This window comes from Hyperolius riggenbachi, chromosome 1, assembly GCF_040937935.1.
Source record: "Hyperolius riggenbachi isolate aHypRig1 chromosome 1, aHypRig1.pri, whole genome shotgun sequence".
Taxonomy (NCBI): Eukaryota; Metazoa; Chordata; class Amphibia; order Anura; family Hyperoliidae; genus Hyperolius; species Hyperolius riggenbachi.
In genome coordinates, this window is record NC_090646.1 from 178,600,977 (window position 1) to 178,623,590 (window position 22,614).

Below are 22,614 nucleotides of genomic sequence, written 5' to 3' on the forward strand. Positions count from 1 at the left end.
AAGCTATGGATCACTGGGAGGGATACATACTAATATACAACAATATACAGATAGAGGAAGTATTTCTGATTCTGAAAACAGGAAATTTTCTATAAAAGTTGGTATCCTGAAAAATTTACTGCATTTTGCTTTATGTCACTACAGTACCTCCTTAACAACTGTCAATGCAAAAGGAGCATTACCATGCAGTTTTGCAGTTCAATCCTATAATTCTCCCTTGGGATAATGGTCGGTTATTGTAGGTATATGCATAAAGACAGGCATTAATGTACTTAAAAAAGCGGAATATAACCCTGCATTTCAACTTTGCTCTAAAACATTATTTACAGTATATTATATGCAACCAGCATTTTTTTTTACTAGACCAGCATTGGAAGGGTTACACACAGCTTTAAAGTTCCTGGAGATTTCTGCAGACGCATCCGAAGCTGACAAAGATACATTTTGTTAACATAAATGTATCTAAGTGTTGAATGTGACTCACTCTCTCAGGAGCTGGAGGACAGCCAAAGAGTGTGTAACATTTCTCAATAGATACATATAACTAAATAGAATGTAACAATCTGAACTTCTGCATATCTCTCCCGGAACCTTAAACCTCTGTGTTTAACCCTTCCAATGCTGGTCTAGTAAAAAAAATGCTTTTTGCATATAATATGCTGTAAATAATGTTTTAGAGCAAAGTTGAAATGCAGGGTTATATTCCGCTTTAAGCTTCTTAAAGGTAGCTGACAGTAGTGTCAATTTACATGGAGGCTTCCTGTCTTTCTCTACAGCCATCTGATCTGGCAAATTTATAAAAATAGCTTGTTTTTTAATGGAGGCTTGATTATTGGTGTGAACTGAGATATTAACTCTTTCTTATCATAGTAAGAGAACATTAAGTACTGTAGACAACCACAACACTGACAAGGTTTAGACAGATCAATGGATTCGAGTATTTAAAGAAATGGCCAAACAAGCATTCAGGGAACTCATTAATTATGGCCCCAAATGGTCTTTATTTATATGCAGACCTTGAGTTAAATATCATTGATCAGCTTATTATAAGGTAACCTACGGCAAGCATATATGCACTAAAAGGAAATGTAGCGAAACAGAGAGATGCAGTGAATTACAGTGTAACATGAAGTGTGTTGGCAGTAAAATGTTAAACATAGCAACTTACTGATCATTCCACTCAAATATTATATTTCAGTTCTAGATATTTGACATGTAGCCAGTTCATAAATAATATATTAGGGGCCCCCGTGGGGCAATATCTTCACAGGAGGTCTTTGCTCTGCCAACTTCCATGGACATTTCAAGGGTATTGCACTCCTGGTTAAATGTTTTCTTGTATTGTACATGGTTAGGAAAGCAATAGATAGATTTATTTGTACAAGGGGAGCATAACATAGCTTATATAAATACATAAAATTAAGTATTCAAAATCAGATAGTGCCCAATGTAAACTGGCTGGAATGTAATCCTTTTTTGTAAAATCTCAAATGCTTTTTATTCTTTGATTTTGAAAGCACAACCACCTCTTTGGGCTGTTTTCCACTATAAACCATTAGAAACCTGGTAGACAGTTCAGATATCAGATTGGTGATCGTAAGGTGGTGCCCAACGTCAGAAGGCGCACTTTTCCCTCTCTCAATTGTAACTGTTTTAATGTCATCATCAGGGACAGTTTTGTTTGTCACTCTCATACTGGGAAGATATTGAGAATCATTCATTACTACTATGTTAGTAGCTCATTTGTGATCTATGGTGTGGTCTACACTGGTAAGACCAGCCGCATGGTGCATGTGAGAATTCAGGAGCCCAAGTGGAGCATTACTAATTTGGCCAGTGGATACAGGGCTTTTGTGACACCTATCGCCAGGCACTTAGTAGCAGCACAGCTATTCTGGTTTGTAATAGACTCTGTTGCACCACTACCACAGGGTGGTGATAGTGACATCATACTCTTCCAGTGTGAGGCAAGGTGGATCAATTGGTTTATAATCTGTATCTCGACTAGGTGGGCCAATGAGAATCCTCCTAGAGATCCTGATGTGGATTCTCATTGGTCCATCTAGTAGACCAATGGGGAGCCCAGGTGAGAGCTTTGAAGATGCCTTTGCCAGGGTTTCAGTTGTAGAAGAGGAAGTGGAGGAGAATGGCAGCAGCATTCCTAGTAGGTCAGCGTAATCGGTAGGATGCGGTGATGCCAGAGGAGCTTGGCATGCAGCAGCAGTGAGTGGCAGCAGTGTGTAGCAGCGGCGAGCATCAGGCTCTCCCAGAGTGAGGTAGCAGCAGTATGGTGCTTAAAGAGAGCTCCACAGCATAAAACCTGTTTGGCTATTGAAAAATATAGGGCATTCAGGGCTTTTAAGTGGACCAAATGCCCCACTGAACCATCCTGTGGGCTTGTAGATATTATCTAGGCTGCAAACAAGGAACACACCTCGTTTGCAGCCTAGATTATTTCTACAGGCCCACAGGATGGTGCAGTGGCACATTTTTGCATTTTTGGTAAATATAAAGTTGGATACTAATATTTTTCATCATGGTTTATGTGATACTTATCCTCCTATTTCTATGTATGTGTATTGATTTGAGTGTGGTGGACTACTAGTATGGGGATATATATTTGTGATTGATGAGTTCTTGAAGACTCATCTGCCAAATATTTTATACACTCCTGTGCAATGGCAAAGTGATAAGAAGCTTGCACACAATGAGCTTCTTATCACCTTGAATGGCATATGGCCCACTGTAGAACTTGTTAACATAACAACCTTATTCATGCAAGCATTTATCATATCTTTTTATAAAGTTTACAACCCCTTTGTTGTAGTAGCATCACATTCTGTATTGGAGGAGCTGAGGTGTGTGTGTTGGGGAAGGGGGCGCTATTGTAATGCTGCTAAACAGTTACTGGTTTTCTGAATGTAACAAGTGGTGAAGGGAGAAAATAGGTCTGACAGATGGAAGTTAAACTACACCTGTCGTGGGAGATAAAAGCAAACAGCTGTTTATTTCTGCATGAATCTTGTACATTAATTATGCAACTAGTTGTTGTAAAATAGGTTGCTGATAAGATGTTGGTCAAATTTTTCTTCTTTCATTTTGGCAGCAGTTCACCGAAGTTGGTCCTAAAGTTCTGGCTCAGTTGGGAGCTGAATTTCAATACCATTGAAGTCAATAGAAAGAACATTCTGTTTCATGATATGGTCTCAGGAGAAATTGTACTGCAGCAAAATGCAACAAAATGCATTGGCAGTTCAGAAGTACCGTACTTTAAAGTCAAAACGTCAAACATTATATTTTATATACTGTACATTGATCAGGACATAAAAATAAATTACGCATACAAGTTTTGACAAAAAATATAGCCGTTTTTGCTCCTTTTCACATAAAGTCGTGTTCTCATCAGCAACTCCCATTTGCTTGCTTACTTCCCTCCCAGTGACTCTGAAGCCACACCTCCCTACTATATACTAACATGCATCATAGGCTGTAAGTCAGGAGGGAGCATAACTGAAGCTGACAGAGTAATCCTTCTCCTACCTACAAGTCCTTGTAAATGCTTACCGACTCAGGCACCACATCTACACACCAGGCATATGGACTAGCATTTAAGCATAAAAGTCTTCACCCAAGCTGGTATAGTTCTTATGCTTTTTAACATTTGGTAGGTGCTTTTTGGTACTTTAAGTGTTGTGCAGCTAAACTGAATAGACAAAAACAAGACAAATAGACAAATAACATTTATATTGCGCTTTTCTCCTTGCGGACTCAAAGCGCCAGAGCAGAGCAGCAGCCACTAGGGCGCGCTCTATTGGCAGTAGCAGTGTAAGGGTGACTTGCCAAAGGTCTCCTACTGAATTAGTGCTGGCTTACTGAACAGGCAGAGCCGAGATTCGAACCCTGGTCTCCTGTGTCAGAGGCAGAGCCCTTAACCATTACACCTTCAGCCAACAGCCAACTGAATAGCACTCAAACTAGTGATTGTTGTTATATACCAGCAGAGATGGATTAAGATTAAGTAAAGACCTAAGCAAAATAGCAGCCACCTGGCCTTTTTGTTTGAGGTAGATGACAAGGTCAGAGCAGGTGACAGCCAAGCTCCTGGATACCATCCATACTCTAGGCACCTGTATAAGTTAAACTGGAGTTGATCCAGATGTAGATATCAGACATAAGGACATGGAATGCAGCATAGTTTTAAATGCAGTTATCTGCCTCAACCTAATCAAAGCAGCTTTCTGTGATCGGGTCCTTAAGCTGCAGATTATTTGTTAATTTCCACACCTTCTCCAATTGGGTAACAACAGGGAGAATCATGATGGAGGGCAGAGGTGGCCTTAGAGTACGCGGGGCCTGGGGCGAGTGTCATATGCGGGGCCTAGAGACATATGCTATGGATACACGTTGTGGAAGCACACACTGTATAGGTTAGATAGGTAGGTGCCTCCAGTTTAGGTTAGATAGGTAGGTGCCCCACAGTATAGATTAGATAGGTAGATACCTTGCAGTATAGATTAGATAGATAGGTGCCTGCATAGATTAGACAGTTAGGTGCCCTGCAGTACAGATTAGATAGGTAGGTAGGTACCCTGCAGTATAGATTAGATAGGTGCCTGCAGTATAGATTAGTCAGGTAGGTGCCCCGCAGTATACAGTGGTGTGAAAAACTATTTGCCCCCTTCCTGATTTCTTATTCTTTTGCATGTTTGTCACACTTAAATGTTTCTGCTCATCAAAAACCGTTAACCATTAGTTAAAGATAACATAATTGAACACAAAATGCAGTTTTAAATGATGGTTTTTATTATTTAGTGAGAAAAAAAAACTCAAAACCTACATGGCCCTGTGTGAAAAAGAAATTGCCCCCTGAACCTAATAACTGGTTGGGCCACCCTTAGCAGCAATAACTGCAATCAAGCGTTTGAGATAACTTGCAACAAGTCTTTTACAGCGCTCTGGAGGAATTTTGGCCCACTCATCTTCGCAGAATTGTTGAAATTCAACTTTATTTGAGGGTTTTCTAGCATGAACTGCCTTTTTAAGGTCATGCCACAACATCTCAATAGGATTCAGGTCAGGGCTTTGACTAGGCCACTCCAAAGTCTTCATTTTGTTTTTCTTCAGCCATTCAGAGGTGGATTTGCTGGTGTCTTTTGGGTCATTGTCCTGCTGCAGCACCCAAGATCGCTTCAGCTTGAGTTGACGAACAGATGGCCGGACATTCTCCTTCAGGATTTTTTGGTAGACAGTAGAGTTCATGGTTCCATCTATCACAGCAAGCCTTGCAGGTCCTGAAGCAGCAAAACAACCCCAGACCATCACACTACCAACACCATATTTTACTGTTGGTATGATGTTCTTTTGCTGAAATGCTGTGTTACTTCTACGACAGATTTAACAGGCCAGGCACCTTCCAAAAAGTTAAACTTTTGTCTCGTCGGTCCACAAGGTATTTTCCCCAAAGTCTTGGCAATCATTGAAATGTTTTTTTAGCAAAATTGAGACGAGCCTTAATGTTCTTTTTGCTTAAAAGTGGTTTGCGCCTTGGATATCTGCCATGCAGGCCGTTTTCGCCCAGTCTCTTTCTTATGGTGGAGTTGTGAACACTGACCTTAATTGAGGCAAGTGAGGCCTGCAGTTCTTTAGATGTTGTCCTGGGGCCTTTTGTGGCCTCTCGGATGAGTTTTCTCTGCGCTCTTGGGGTAATTTTGGTCGACCAGCCACTCCTGGGAAGGTTCATCACTGTTCCATGTTTTTGCCATTTGTGGATAATGGCTCTCACTGTGGTTCGCTGGAGTCCTAAAGCTTTAGAAATGGCTGTATAACCTTTACCAGAATGATAGATCTCAGTTACAGTACTTTTGTTCTCATTTGTTCCTGAATTTCTTTGGATCTTGGCATGATGTCTAGCTTTTGAGGTGCTTTTGGTCTACTTCTCTGTGTCAAATAGTGTTGGGCGAACAGTGTTCGCCACTGTTCGGGTTCTGCAGAACATCACCCTGTTCGGGTGATGTTCGAGTTCGGCCGAACACCTGATGGTGTTCGGCCAAACCGTTCGGGTTCGCCCGAACTACTAAATGCCCGGCCGAACAGGGCCGAACAGGGCCCCTGTTCGGCCGAACAGGGCCCTGTTCGGCCGAATACCGCCCCCCTATGGGGTCGCAGGCATAAGGGGGGAGCATGCCCCGATCGCGGCAGGGGGTCGGAAATTCCCCCCACCCCCTCCGCTAGCGCTCCCCCCTCTGCCCGCTTCCCCATAAAAAAGTTGGCGTAAAGTTAAATATTACCGGTGGTGGCTGCTGCAGTGGCTGGCTGGCAGTGGTGTGAATGAGGAGGAGGAGTCCGAGTATGACGCGTTGAGGCCAGGCAGCGGGCGGTTCAGCGGTAGTACCCTTGTGGTACTTCCGCCCTTTCTCTGACCTCACGTCCTCTACGTGATGGCGCATACGAGGGTACGCGTCACGCGTACCATCGTATGCGTCATCACGTAGAGGACGTGAGGTCAGAGAAAGGGCGGAAGTACCACAAGGGTACTACCGCTGAACCGCCCGCTGCCTGGCCTCAACGCGTCATACTCGGACTCCTCCTCCTAGTCCTCACTCACACCACTGCCAGCCAGCCACTGCAGCAGCCACCACCGGTAATATTTAACTTTACGCCAACTTTTTTATGGGGAAGCGGGCAGAGGGGGGAGCGCTAGCGGAGAGGGTGGGGGAATTTCCGACCCCCCCCCCCCGCGATCGGGGCATGCTCCCCCCTTATGCCTGCGACCCCATAGGGGGGTAGTATTGCGGCATGTTCGGGTCCCCATTGACTTGCATTGAGTTCGGGGTTCGGGCCGAACATGCCGAACATCTGGCCCATGTTCGGCCTGTTCGGCCCGAACCCGAACATCCAGGTGTTCGCCCATCACTAGTGTCAAATAGCTCCTATTTAAGTGATTTCTTGATTGAAACAGGTGTGGCAGTTATCAGGCCTGGGGGTGACTACAAAAAATGAACTCAGGTGTGATAAACCACAGTTAAGTTATTTTTTAACAAGGGGGGGCAATCACTTTTTTTTACACAGGGCCATGTAGGTTTTGAGTTTTTTTTCCTCACTAAATAATAAAAACCATCATTTAAAACTGCATTTTGTGTTCAATTATGTTATCTTTGACTAATAGTTAACGGTTTTTGATGAGCAGAAACATTTAAGTGTGACAAACATGCAAAAGAATAAGAAATCAGGAAGGGGGCAAATAGTTTTTCACACCAATGTATATTAGATAGGTGCCTGCAGTATAGATTAGGTAGGGTGGTGCCCTGCAGTACAGATTAGATAGGTGCCTGCAGTATAGATTAGATAGGTGCCCTGCAGTATAAATTACATAGGTGCCAGCCTGCAGTATAGATTAGATAGGCGCCAGCCTGCAGTGTAGATTAGATAGATGCCTGCAGTATAGATTAGATAGGTGCCAGCCTGCAGTATAGATTAGATAGGTGCCAGCCTGAAGTATAGATTAGATAGGTGCCAGCCTGCAGTATAGATTAGATAGGAAGGTAGCTGCAGTATAGATTAGATAGGTAGGTGCCTGCAGTATAGATTAGATAGGAAGATGGCTGCAGTATAGATTAGATAGGTGCCTGCAGTATAGATTAGATGGGTGCCCGCAGTATAGATTAGATAGGTGCCAGCCTGCAGTATAGGTTAGATAGGTGCCTGCAGTATAGGTTAGATAGGTGCCAGCCTGCAGTATAGATTAGATAGGTGCCAGCCTGCACTATAGATTAGATAGGTGCCTGCAGTATAGATTAGATAGGTGCCTGTAGTATAGATTAGATAGGTGCCAGCCTGCAGTATAGGTTAGATAGGTGCCTGCAGTATAGATTAGGTAGGTGCCCCGCAGTATAGATTAGATAGATGCCTGCAGTATAGATTAGATAGGTGCCAGCCTGCAGCATAGGTTAGATAGGTGCCTGCAGTATAGATTAGATAGGTGCCAGCCTGCAGTATAGGTTAGATAGGTAGGTGCCCCGCAGTATAGATTATATAGGTGCCAGCCTGCAGTATAGGTTAGATAGGTAGGTGCCCCGCAGTATAGATTATATAGGTAGGTGCCCTGTAGTATAGATTATATAGGTAGAAGCCCTGCAGTATAGATTAGATAGGTAAGTGCCCCGCAGTACAGGTTAGATAAGGTGGCTGCAGTGCTGGGGAAAGCGGGCATAGTTGTTAAAACTCACGTGTCTTCACCGATGCTCACAGTCACAGCTACCATCTAGTTCCTCTCCCAGCATCTGTGTATTGGTAACAGTGCCCCCCTGTGGTGACATGCGGTCACGTCATCCCAGGGGGCGCTGTTACCAATGCACAGATGCTGGGAGAGGAAATAGATGGTGGCTGTGAGCATCGGTGAAGACACGTGAGTTTTAACAACTATGCCCGCTCTCCCCAGCACTGCAGAGGGTGCGGGGCCTCCTCAGGCGCGGGGCCTGGGGCGATTGCCCCACTTGCCAGTGCCACCCCCAAAGGCCGGCTCTGATGGAGGGTCATGGATAATAGCGTATTTAGAATGAACATAGGCACTTCAAATTTATGTTTCACATCGAGATGAAGGGATTACTTTAGTTCTCTATGAAGAGGACATTGACTTCCAGCTGCAATGTATTTAAGATTTCACATTGCGCTGAAAATATCATTTTGGAAAGCTGACAGGAAAATGTTATCCCATAAGCAAATCAGCAACAAACTTGCATATCAGGTTGTGTGGCATTCCACTTCTATCTCTTGCTTGGAGACTCAAATCTGTCATTCCACTTTAATCTCTTGGAAATGTCAGGTGTGGCATGTCGTTTTAATCTCTTGTTGATAGTGGCAACAACTCTGTCATTTCACTTTAATCTCTTGTTGAGAATGGCAACAAGTCTGACATTTCACTTAAAGCAGACCCAAACCAAACATTTTTTTAATTCAAAATATTTAGTTGCACCACTCTGACACATGCAAAGATAAATAAACACTGAGCATTTCAGTGTTTGCTTTTCACCCTTCTCTTTTCATAATTAGGGTTATACAGATGGCAGCCATTACTTCTGAGCTTAGTAGGAGGTTTTAGATCATGGGCGTGTTTGTCTTCAGCTACCCTCCCTCACAGGGGCGTCATCTATGTGAAATCTCACACAAGCTGAGATCACCTCCCCTGTGACATCATCAGTAGCAGCCTGTGTTTTGTTTTTGTTTTTCATCTCCTCCACCAGTTTGCCGGAAAAATCCCGGTGTAATGTCTGATTGCGCTGCCCGGAAGCTCCCTTCCACACTGAGTAGCACGCATGCTCAGTGTAAAGTTAATGATGCTGCTGGAGATAAAATACGAAATATCTCCGCTCCGCTCCCATTCTGACAGTGAGACGGCAGAATCCGCGCACGGAGCGGCGGTTTCCCTGCAGCAACATGCTTCTGGTTTGTCTGGACCTAGTAGTGCACACAGATGGAGAGCTACGCGTGCGCGCCGCAAAACAGGCTCTTTATGCCAATAGGAGAAGGGTCAGCTGATAGAGGCGGTCAGCTGATCCCAGCTCAGCAGGTGATTGGTTGATGGGAGCTGGGCGGCGCTGTGGAGGGCTTTACTATATATATCTCTTGCTGTTCAGTTGCTGGTTGTCTGGCATTGCGAATACCTATGTTATAGCACTCAGACCTTAGTCAGATCCTTCAGTGTGGTGGAACCAGGCGGACCTGGGAATCCACACTTAGCCAGTTTACTGTGTATCATCTGTGTTATTCTTTAGACCAGTTCCAGGGTGTAGAGACCACGGACCTCACACCCCAGACTAGGAATACTGTGTATCATCCAGTGCTGCTCGTAATAGAAAAATCTACGCTTACGGATCATTACGCGTAATTTTACGCTATTACGCATTACGCAATTACGGTTACGGCGTAGGAAATTATCTACGGTACATCACTGTAATTACGCGTAAACTTACGCAATTACGCGTAAGGATACCGTAATGAAGGCGCTTACACTACGATGTTACGCGTAGTGCCGTAATACCCATTAATGCGTATTTTTTGACGCATGCGGACGATATGTACGCAATAGCCGTCAATGTGACAGTTATTGCGTACATATCATTCGTATGCGTCAAAACGTACGCTTATACTGAAGGGCGGGAGAAGATACTATTGGTTGCTTAGGATGTTGACTGATTGGCTACTCTTTCGAAAATGGGAGATTTTACGTTAGTAATTACGCGTAAAATTACGCGTAAGTGTTCGTAAAATTACGCATGCCTAGCAATTACGGTAGACAGTGTAATTACGATACCACTTACGGTCTTACACGTAAATAATTACGCGTAAGACCGTAAGTTACGCGTAACGCTTACGCGTAAATTTACATTGAATTACGATGCGTAATTACGCTCATGCGTAATTTCGGCCCAGCACTGGTATCACCTGTGTTATTCCTTAGACCAGTTCCAGGGTGTAGAGACCACGGACCTCACACCCAGACTAGGGAACCTGTGTTATCATTCTGTTATACATCAGACTAGTTCCAGGGTGTAGAGACCACGGACCTCACACCCAGACTAGGGAACCTGTGTTATCATTCAGTTATACATCAGACTAGTTCCAGGGTGTAGAGACCACGGACCTCACACCCAGACTAGGCATTGTTTGATATCTGTTATGATTTATTGCTTTCCTGACTTTCCCTCTGCTTTCTGATTCGGTACCTTGCATTTCTGATTACCTGTTGCCAAACCCTGCTTGCCTTGGATACCGAATCAGCTTCCTGTCTTTGTACTTTATCTGTCTGTGTGTTGCCGACCCGGCCTGCATGACCTTTCTGGCTGTCACCCACCCCTTGGGTGCTCAGCCTTCCTGCAGGGGCCCCCTGCTCCTCAGAGGGGGCACTGCTGCAAAATCAGTCAGGGTCTCCTTCTCCTGGAGTCCTTGACTGCAGTAGAGTCTGTCTCTACTCATTGGACCACCTGCTACCCCGGTGGTCCAATTACTACTGTTACACCAAACACTTACACGCTTCAGGTGTCCAGAGGTTAGCAATATATCTGTATTATTGGTGATTCTGCAGATCATTAATAATCAGGTATATATCTGTATTCTTGGTGATACTGCAGATCACCAATAAGCAGATTCTCTCTGCGTGCTGACACCAATCATTATATTCTATTATTGGATTTCCAAAGAGTGCATTTCCACAAGCATTGTAGTGACAACAAGCATGGAATTTCACTTTAGCCCCTTGTTGTGAGTGGCAACAAGTGTGACATTTTACTGACATATCACCAGTATATTAGGGCGTTTTAGGACTGGGCAGATGTCACTCTGGCATCACTCTAAGGTTTTACATTTGCCTTGATTATAGACTGAGCCTGGAAAATTCTTTCTTAGAGGCAATTATATTCAATCCATATGTTTACCCTGAAGCCAAGTAATTCACTTACGTGATCTATCTCGTACAGCCTTTTAATACATATCAGATAGATATGCAGAAGAGTTTTATGAGTTAATAACAATATATTCTGTCTGTGTCTTTCCTGACAATTGATAACGTAGATCAAAGTGAAATAAAACCTCCGGAGAGACATAAATAAAAGGGGACTTTTATTCCCTCTTGGTTTCATGTTATTTTACATCTGTTGATTCTTTGAAAGCTTTTGATGTCAGATTTCAGCAGTGGCTTTCAAATTATTCTGCACCACTCACTTGGCAGTCATTAATATTTCTTGACTTGACAGCAACTTTCTAGGAAACCTTTGACATCTGCAGATTTCCAATTTTACATTTCTTTCAAGCGGAAGCTATTCACTTTTCTCAATATTTCTTTGTACAAAAAACGGATTTACATTGTCTACAAGAGGCCAAGACGGCCCATAACCATTTGAAATGGTTGAAGGCCCAGTCACGTCGTAAAACTGAAAAAATGCTGCACTTTCGCACCTCTAGAAAAAATATAGAATATGTGCTGATACGTTTCATTTTCATCTATGCTGCATTTCAAATGTAGCTTTTCCATCTATGATTTTGTATTGTGTGCACGCCTAGGTATCTCTGATTGCAACAGCTGGCTCTTTGTACTGCTGGCCTCATACATTAATGGCAAGAAGTTCATATAAAGGCTTTCTTTCCTCATTCTTCCTGATTGTGCTCATTTCAATGAATAGTGTACACCAATGTCACCAGGTATGCGAGACTGGGCTACTTTGGTCTGCATATGGGAATTTTCCTTTTCTATTTTGGTGTTCACTCATTCTTCTGCCATGCAGCTGATTAAAGGGGCACTATGGCGAAAAATTGTAAAATTTAAAATATGCGCAAACATAAACAAATAAGAAGTACGTTTTTTCCAGAATAAAATGAGCCATAAATTACTTTTTTTCCTATGCTGCTGTCACTTACAGTAGGTAGTAGAAATCTGACAGAAGCGACAGGTTTTGGACTAGTCTATCTCTTCATGGGGGATTCTCAGGGATTTATTTATTTTCCAAAAGCACTTAGTGAATGGCAGTTGCTCTGTCCAACTGTCCAAAAAGCTGTGTAGCAAGCAGGGAAGCTGGCCAGCATCATTGTTTAAATGCTTTTTAGGGAATATCTTTATAAAGAATAAAAGCCTTGCTGAGAATCCCCTATGACAATACTGACAATACTGGGAGCAGGTATCACTGGCTATACGTGAAATGGCATGAATTGTGAGGGAGGGGTAATAAACTTTGGATATAACAATAACAATAATATTTTTTATAGCGTTTTTCTCCCTGGAGACTCAAAGCGCTGTGACCCTGCATTATGCAGTCTCAAAGGCACGGGAAAAAGAGTTGAGTTTTTAGCCTTTTTTTTAAAGCTGTCCAGAGAAGGAGCCTCTCCTACCAGTGGCATAGCTAAGGAGCTGTGGGCCCCGGTGCAAGTTTTACAATGGGGCCCCCAAGCACTCTATATATAACAATTGATACGGCGCACCAAAACCAGCCAATGGCAACTACAGTGTCAGAGGTGTAAGAAGTGGATAGGGAAAAGTTTGTCAATGATTACTACCATACCAAGTATCTATAGAAGTGATTATTATGAGCACAGGACCAATAGAGAGCTAATACTGTAGTTGAGGGAGGGCCCTTCAGGGCCCCTCTAGGCCAAGGGCCCAAATGCGGTCGCTACCTCTGCAACCCCTACTGCTATGCCCCGTCTCGTACTGATTGTGGAAGAGAGTTCCATAGAGTGGGGACTGCATAGGAAAAGGCCCGAGCACCAAATGTTAAGTGTGTCCTGCGAATAACAAGATTCATCATGTTGGCAGAGCGGAGGGTGCGTAGAGGGGCATAAAGTTCCAATAGATCCGCTATGTATTTGGGTCCCATGTGGTGTAGAGCCTTGAATATCAGAAGGCAGATTGTAAAATTGATTCTCCATTTTACTGGCAACCAGTGAAGAGTTTGCAGTACTGGGGTGATGTGTGAGCTGCGGGGGCCATTGGCTAGAAGTCTGACTACAGCATTCTGTACTAGTTGTAAGGGGCGCAGAACCTTATCTGTAGATCCGACGAACAGGGCATTGCAGTAGTCTTGGTGAGTACAGGGAAAACCCTGAAGGCTCTTTTTTACATTATATAACGCTTGCAGGAGCCGATTTCCTAATGATCTGCGGCGTGACGTCGGGATTTTGCGGTGCGACACTGTTTAGCGGCAGTAGTTCTAATTCACCCAATGGGAAAACGCTGGCGCTAAACGATTAAAAGCTCTCAGGTGCTTCGTACTGCACCCCCCCTAAAATGCAGCATTAGATGGGAAAGGTAAAATGAAAGTGACTTTCATTTTACTTTGGTTAACACAAAGTATTGACTTTGTGTCAAAACGCCAGAAATCAGCTCTGATGTGAGAAAGAGCCCTCAGCGCTCCTTTATATGTACATTGCTTGTGAATTGCTGTGGTTATAAGTTTTACTTTTACCATATGGAGTGGAAGAATGTCTCCCTTCAGCAGCCCCTGAGAGACGCATAGGGTGCTGTTTTTATCCCATTTTGAGTCAAAACTTATTGAACTGATTTAAGTGAAGATATTTGTTTATGGTATTCTTTAGAAGTGCAAGAGGACCCTTTTAGGGTGAGTGTTTAGGTATACACATGTGCGTTGGAGAAAAACATTTTTTTTTCTGAGTTTAAAGGACAGCTGAAGCAAGAGGTATATGGAGGCTGCCATATTTACTTCCTATTAAGCAATACCAGTTGCCTGGCTGTCCTGCTTATTCTAAGCCTCTAATACTTTTAGCCATAGACCCTGAACAAGCATGTAGCAGATATGGTGTTTCCAATATTATTGTCAGATTTTACAAAATTAGCTCCATGCTTGTTTTAGGCACTACTGCAGGGAAATGGATCAGCAGGGCTGTCAGGCAACTGGTATTGTTTAAAAGGAAATACATATGGGAGCCTCCATATTCTTCTCACTTCAGTTGTCCTTTAAGACATAATGGAAAACTGAAATAAAAATACTACCACTTTGGCTGTGCATGAATTAGGTGATAAAGAATAACAATCTGCAGAAAAGGCATCACCCTAGTCCCACTCCCTGGCTGGCCAACCAATACTGTAAACAACAAACTGACTCCTGGATTTGAATCCAATGCAAAACATCCAAGATATGCAGAATTAGTCTGTTCTATCAAATAGCAATCCATCTACTAAGCTCATAAACATGCTTTTATTTTCATACTTTTGTTCTTACACACTTGCATAAAACCATATGTACAGCCAAGCTGTTGTAAGTGATACTGTTGCTGTTGTGTGCTATTAATGTCATCTACAACAATCCAACGGTACATATGGTGCATGGATTGCTTTACTGTTATATGAGCAGAACATTCATGCTGTGAACCCATTGGCCAATTCCTCAAGCATGTGCTGTTTTTCATTATTGCTATTGGCATGAGGCAGTTCAAGTGATAGAATTATATCCCTTTATAAATAGCACCATTATTGAGATTGAAGACATATGGTATTAGGAGATATTCTTCAGCCCTTTTAAAATATGCTTCTTGCTCTGCTGTCCTGCTGACATGTTGGCTGCAGTGGTTTCTGAGAAATACGCCTGCAGGACACATTCATGCAGTGGCTTCAGAGGAGAAGCCTCCCCGTGGCCTGTTTCAGGACACCACAGGACTATCTTGTTATGAAGATCAATACAGTATTTCTCTTGAAGAATGTAGTTGATATTACACTGGGATAAAGTGAGGCAGGAGAGATTTTGTTATCTGTCACTTAGACAAATGTGATAAAAAAAAAAAACAACCAAAATCAGCCTGTTGACCTTGCTGATACTGACCAAGACTGACTTGCTAAGGCCATTTCCTGGAGCTGATTAGAGCCTTCAGAATGCCAATAAGCCTGCACTTATTTGTGTAGAGACATGGCTGGACACCGCAGTGCTTCATACATACATATATTCGATCATCATTGGACTTATCAGCTGTTGCCAGGGAGCTGCAATGTTATAACCATGGATATAACATTGCAGTTTTTTTTTTAAATCACATAGAGGGTCCTTATCATTATCCCTGTGGTAGAAATTAGGTGCTTCAACAGTGCATTCCTGTAAGCAAGCTTGATCTTCATAGTCATTCCAGTTCAGCGAGTTCAATAAATATTAAAGGCAAGCGATCAGAATAATAAAAAGGCAAATGGTGTTCTTTTTTTAAAGGAAGTTAGCAACAGTAGTTTTTATACTGCTCATCCTTAAGTATTACTTTGCTATCCCAGTTTGTGCCAGAATCGCCAATCACGTAAATATGGCACTAAATACAAACCAATCACCAATTATTTCAAAGCCTCTCAAAGACTACTAATACTATAGGTAATTCTTGGCACTCTCTTAACAGCTCTGAACATCTGAGATAAGAGAGAAAGGGCCTTATTCAATTCACGTTTTCTCATGAATTTTCTTATAGGAGATAATTTTCCATATTCTGTTTAAAATGCCTTTTCAGCACTCTGCAACTGATAACGTACCCAAAAGTAAGATAAAAAGTACTGTCAATATTATTCTGAGTATTTTCTTTCTTTCTGGTGGCTTAAAAAGCATTTTTCAATAAGAAAAAGGGGCCGATCCAATTCAATTTTTCTCCTGGGTGATATTTTCACATCTTACCAAAAGCCACCAGCAAGCAAAAAAAAAATAGTCAGAATACTTTTGACAGCACTTTTTCTCGTATGTTTTGGTACTTTTTGCACAGTGCAAAATTTAGGAGAAAAAGTGAATCAGATCAGGCCCAAAGGAAATTGAAAAAAAGGGCCAAAGTCTTTTAAAATGCAAATCTTCCCTGACAGTCACTAGCTGCAGTGAGTTAACTGACAAAGAACTAATTATTAGAGCTACTGACTAATTGATCAACGCAGCTAGTGAAATTTATTTGTTAGCATGGCTTTCACTTCTTGAGGTAGTGGAGTTTTGTGTTGAAGGACTCACGAGGCCAAACAAGAAATGTAGTTTTACTTACCTGGGGCTGCTTCTAGCACCTAGAAGTCACTTGGGCCCCTCGCTACAGCTCCAGTTCTCTCTGGGGTCTCACTGACAGCCTGTAAAGATCGGCACCTTCTGCGCACAAACGCGTCCATGTCATCGCAGTACACTCCTAGTAATATGGTCAGGCTCTTGCTTGGGGTGGGTGCATGCCTGCATATGCACAAAAGGCACTGACCCGTTGGGGGTTGCCGATCCTTAGCCCAGTCAGGGCCGAATTTACCATAAGGCACTGTAGGCACACGCCTACAGGTGCCAGAGTATGGAGGGGTGGCACCCTCCTTCCCTATGCAGAGTCCTGAGAGCAGAGCTTAAATAAGAGTTTAGTCAGAGCAGGGGACCCACTGACAAGACCTCCCTTCAGTTGAGGCACCACTAGCTGGCTACCTAATGCTAAGGGACACCTGTAGCTACCTATGACTGGTAAGGGAGAAGCCACAGCTGGGTCAGCCAGCACACTTGCGGTGCGCTTCAATGGGGGGTTTGTGGGTTTCTGGAGGGCGAAGTATAGGGTGCCAGGGCATCTGTGCCTATAGGCTCCTGTGATGTAAATCCGGGCCTGAGCCCAGTGCAACCCCCTAGAGCAGTGTTTCTCAACATTTTATAAGTGTGTACCCCTTTTAAAACCCTGTACTCATCGAGTACCCCCTAGCATAGTAAACATGATCACAAGTACCCCTTGACAAATATATATTTAATCGTAGTACATGATAATTGGTTCTAAACAATGTGCAAGCATTTATTATTGCTTTTAATTAGCTAAAATACTAATTTGATGTTGTTTAAATAAGAATTGTAATTTTCTAAATCTCTAAATTTGTTATTCTTGGTTAAGTATATCAAGCCCGAGTACCCCCTGGACCCATCAGAAGTACCCCCTGGGGTACGCGTACCGCATGTTGAGAACCTAGGCCCTAGAGGACTGGAGCTATGCCCAGAGACCCAAATGACTTCTAGGGGCTGGAAGAGCCCCAGGTAAGTAAAATTATATTATATTTATATTATAAAATGATGTCCCCTAATTCCTTATGTTGTATTAAAGCTGTACAAAAACGCATAAGTGTTAGGTGTATAGCTGAGATGCTTCAGCACAATAAACTCAAATGATGTCAAGGTTAAGTCAGATCCTCAGTCAGTCTAGTTTAGTGAACCTACCGTATGATGAAGAGACAGATAGCTATGGCACCCTCTGCACCGGACCTTATGAAGTGATTAACTTTGTCATTCTAAGAATATTTAAATGCATTAGTTCTCCTTTACAGATGGCATGGATCTGAACTGACTGAAATGAAGAAGAATTGTTGATTTCAAAACCTGAAATCACCTCTTGCCCTGGCCAATAAAGGCAGATTATGGAAGTTAAACCAAAAATCCATCATTCAGCCAGAAATATGCTTTATAACCGGTATGTTTTTAAATGAACATTTCAAAAGGTGATTTATATTTATGTGTTTTTATTTCTATATAGAATTTAAAAAAATATATTGCAGGTTCTGTGAATATATACATGCTGTTGCCTATTTTTGACTAGTACTTCACATGATTCTCAAGTTTTTTTTACCTTACTTGACAACCAGTACTGTGCAATAGCCTTAGGCCATAAAATTAAAATAAATAAATAAGAATTAAGGTGATTTCCACATTCTAAGATCAAAATAGTGTGCTGTATGTTATATATTAATAATCTCTGATTAGACATGGAAGATGTTGGCAATGGCATTATATAAATCAAAAATACTGGTAATAATATTTCAAAATAATAAAAAAGATCAACTCCACTTCCTGTAGAAGGAGCTTTGCAAGATCACAGGTGCTAATCAGAATACCTTTCCAACAGCTGTGGTAGAGGGTGATCGTCTGATTGACACCCTAAAAAAAGATGAACACAGAAACAACTGCAGTATTTGTAACAAGTTAAATGGCAAATGTAAAAAAGGTTGTGATACTAACAAAGGAAGGTTGAACAGAGGGCAACCAACCACTGAAGGCAGGTGGAGATTTACAAACCCAACTCCACTCAGGTGTCCAGGCAAGCTGGATCCGGTTGCACTCTTGGCAAAACAACAAAGGGCCTATCAGTGGCAGGGCAACTGGGTACCAAAGTATACCCCTCCAATGGAGGGTAAAAAGCAGAAAGAGGGGAAGAGGAGCCAAATGATAGATAAAACTGTGTTAAAATAATCAAGGGAGAGGTGGCTTACCTCAATAATGACACATTCATATATATATGAAGTTTAATTATGCACAGGCAATGCATTTTCTGGGTCTAACACCCACTTCCTCGGGCCAAGCACAGTGCCAGAGAGTTATCTAGAGCCATGAACTCGTAGAGCGCTCTGTTCTTGGCCCTAGACACATCTCTGGTAGAGATGGCCCGAACCTCCAATTTTCGGTTCGCGAACTGAGTTCGCGAACTTCCGCAGACGTTCGCGAACATGCAAACTTTTGCGAACCGCAATAGACTTCAATGGGGAGGCGAACTTTGAAAACTAGAAACATTTATGCTGGCCACAAAAGTGATGGAAAAGATGTTTCAAGGGGTCTAACATCTGAGTTTTTGCATGGAGGAGTGGGATACACGTCAAAAGTCCCAGGGAAAAATCAGGATTTGACGCACAGCAGCGTTTTAAGGGCAGAAATCAGATTGCATGCTAAATTGGAGGCCTAAAGTGCTTTAAAACATCTTGCATGTGTATACATCAATCAGGTAGTGTAATTAGTGTACTGCTTCACACTGACAGACCAAACTCACTGCGTAACGCACCGCAAACAGCTGTTTGTGTAGTGACGGCCGTGCTGGACTGGTGCGCACCATGGCCAGAGTGCAGGCCATGGCGGTTTTCAAGCCCATATAGTCGGCTGAGGTAGCTGAAAGACAGAATAACAGTGACTGAGTGTCCAGCTAGTTGAATTTGGTCTGTGCACAATGAAGCAACGACCTTTTATCTATTTTCTTGGGTCAGGTGTGCCCCCCAACACACTCACATAGCCGGCGGTCATTGCTTTATTGTGATACACAAGCCCCTTCACCGCGGCAAGGTAACAATCACGAAGGGGAATTGACACATGTACATGCCTTTTGTTTTGTTGTTGCAGCTGCAGCGCAGCCTGAAAAATTAGGCAGGCATGTATACGCACCAGAAAAATTATTATAGCGGCCGCTGCTAGCAGCGGCCTTAAAAATTCAGGAATCCGCCTGGAGTCCTAGTGGACCCTGTTGGTGGTGGCAGTCAAGCGGCCTGCAGGCAGAGATGCTGTGTGGGGATTGACTTAGTCTTGGGGCAGGCAGTCACACGGCGTGCAGGCAGAGATGCTGTGTGTGGGGACTGATTTAGTCTTCGGGTAGGCCTGAGCGTGCTTTGCAGACCAGGCATCCGTGGTCAGATGGACCCTTGACCCAACACTGTGTGCCAGAGATGTCACCACTTGCCTTTCAATATCACGGTACAGTTTAGGTATCGCCTTTTTTGAGAAATAATTGCGGCCTGGTATCTTCCACTGCGGTGTGGGCTTTGCTTTTGTGTGCTGCTTTTCCTCAGGTGGTCATCCCATTGCAGTTTGTGCTTTCTAATCATGTGCCTTCGTAAGGTAGTTGTCCTTACACGGGTCTTGGTCTTTCCATGGCTCAATTTTTGGTGGCAGAGAGTACAGATGGCATTGCTCTCATCTGAGGCAAACACACAAAAAAAATGTCCACACCGCTAAGCCCTGGGGTGATGGCACTTTGGTGGTGGCGGCCGACTGAGTGTTAAGTGGGGTGCCAGAATCAGAGCAGGAGGAGGCAGATATGTCACGCTTCCGTGCCGAAGTTGAGAAAGATGAGGTGTTCTGTGTTAAATAGTCAACTACGTCCTGACAATATTGGTGGTTGATGGCACGACCTCAAACGGACCTGCCAGGTGGCCTGCCTCTGGCTCTGCCTTTTTTTTTGTCCATATTGGGGGGGATGAAGTGAAAGGTATGCACTGACTTGACTAATACAATGTACGGTTACACAGGTGCAGTGAACAGGTTGCAGTGACTGCTGGTACAACAATGTGTGGTTACACAGGTGCAGTTAACAGGTATGCACGAACTGGTATATAAAACAGCGTGCGGTCACACAGGTGCAGTAAACAGGTATGCAGTGACTGCTGGTACAACAATGTGCGGTTACACAGGTGCAGTGAACAGGTTGCAGTGACTGGTATTACAAACGTGCAGCTGTCACACCCACAGGTACCATGAACAGGTGCAGCGACTGGTGGTGGTATACAAAACTGCGTGCGCTCACGTAGGTAGGTAGGTGCACTGAACAGTGAACAGGTGCAGCAATTGGGATTACAAATGTGCAGCTGCCTGTCACACACACAGGTACTGTGAGCAGGTGCAATGACTGGTGGTATTAAAAATGCGTGCGCTCACATAGGTGGGTAGGTAGGTAGGCAGGTAGGTGCACTGAACAGTGAACAGGTGCAGTGATTGGGATTACAAATGTGCAGCTGCCTGTCACACACACACACAGGTACCGAGAACAGGTGCAATGACTGGTGGTATTAACAATGCGTGCGCTCACGTAGGTAGGTGCACTGAACAGTGAACAGGTGCAGTAATTGGGATTACAAATGTGCAGCTGCCTGTCACACACACACACAGGTACCGTGAAAAGAACAGGTGCAATGACTGGTGGTATTAACAATGCATGCGCTCACGTAGGTATAGGTAGGTAGGTGAACAGTGAACGGGTGGAGTGATTGGGATTACAAATGTGCAGCTGCCTGTCACACACACAGGTAGTCACTGAATGTGCTGGGCCTGGCAGTGGCGCAGTAGGAATTACCAAGGCTGTCTATGCAACACAAGTGTCTGTGACACACACACACACACACACACACACACGCACGCACACACACACAAAATAGATCACAAGAACAAGATTAGCTCTCAAAAGAGCTGTTGAGGGGTGCTTTTTTAGCAATAAGAATCAGCAAGGAGCAAGCTAACAAGCCTACAAGAGCCTAACGAAGCTTTCCCTATAGCTCTGACCCTAATGATTTTATTTATTTATTTATTTATTTATTGTATTTATAAAGCGCCAACATATTACGCAGCGCTAATGATGCACTATGGGGGTGAATCGAACTTGTGGAAAAGCTTGTGGTTCTCCGCAATCGCGAACCCCGGAAGTTCACTGGTTCCCGTTGGCCGGCAAACAGTTCGGGCCATCTCTAATCTCTGGCACTGTGCTTGGCCTGAGGAAGTTAGTGTTAAACACACAAAACTCATTGCCTGTGCATAATTAAACTTCATGTATGTATGCATGTGTCATTATTGAGGTAAGATACCTCTCCCTTTTTAACACAGTTTTATCTATCGTTGGGTGCCTCTTCCCCACTTTTGTTGTTTCCAGAAGCTGGGTAAGGGATCTCTTGGTGACATCATCATGCAATTACTCAGTTCCACAAATACAATTGGGGCAATCTTAGACTTGAAATAAGACACTATCAATTCTGGGCTAAAAAGAAATAAAAATCTAGCCTGACTGAAATAGTCCTGACAGGCAGACATAAATTCTATATTCAGGTTTACAAATACCAATATTCCTGGGGTTAAAGGACAACTTACGTGAGAGGGATATGGAGGCTGCCATATTTATTTCCTTTTAAACAATGCACAGTGCCTGGCTGTCCTGCTGATCCTTTGCCTCTATTACTTTTAGCCATAGACCCCGACAACAAGCAAGCAGATTAGAAGTTTGAGCCACTGGATTTGCTGCATGGTACTTTCAGGTGTATGATTCTTCAGACACTACTTATGCAGCCTTTAAAGGGATACTTAAGGCAAAAAAAAAAAAATGACATTTACTCACCTGGGGCATCCCTCAGCCCCCCGAAGCTGGATGGTGCCCTCGCAGCCCCCCTCCGATCGTCCTGTCCCCGCCGGCGGCTACTTCCGGTTCGGCGACAGCCGCCGACAGGCTGGGAACGCGGCTGATTTCGCTGCTATCACCCTCTATGCTGCTAAAGCGTATATATATACGCTATAGCAGCATAGAGGGTGATAGCAGCAGCTGGGAACGCGGAAAATCAGCCGCGTTCCCAGCCTGTCGGCGGCTGTCGCC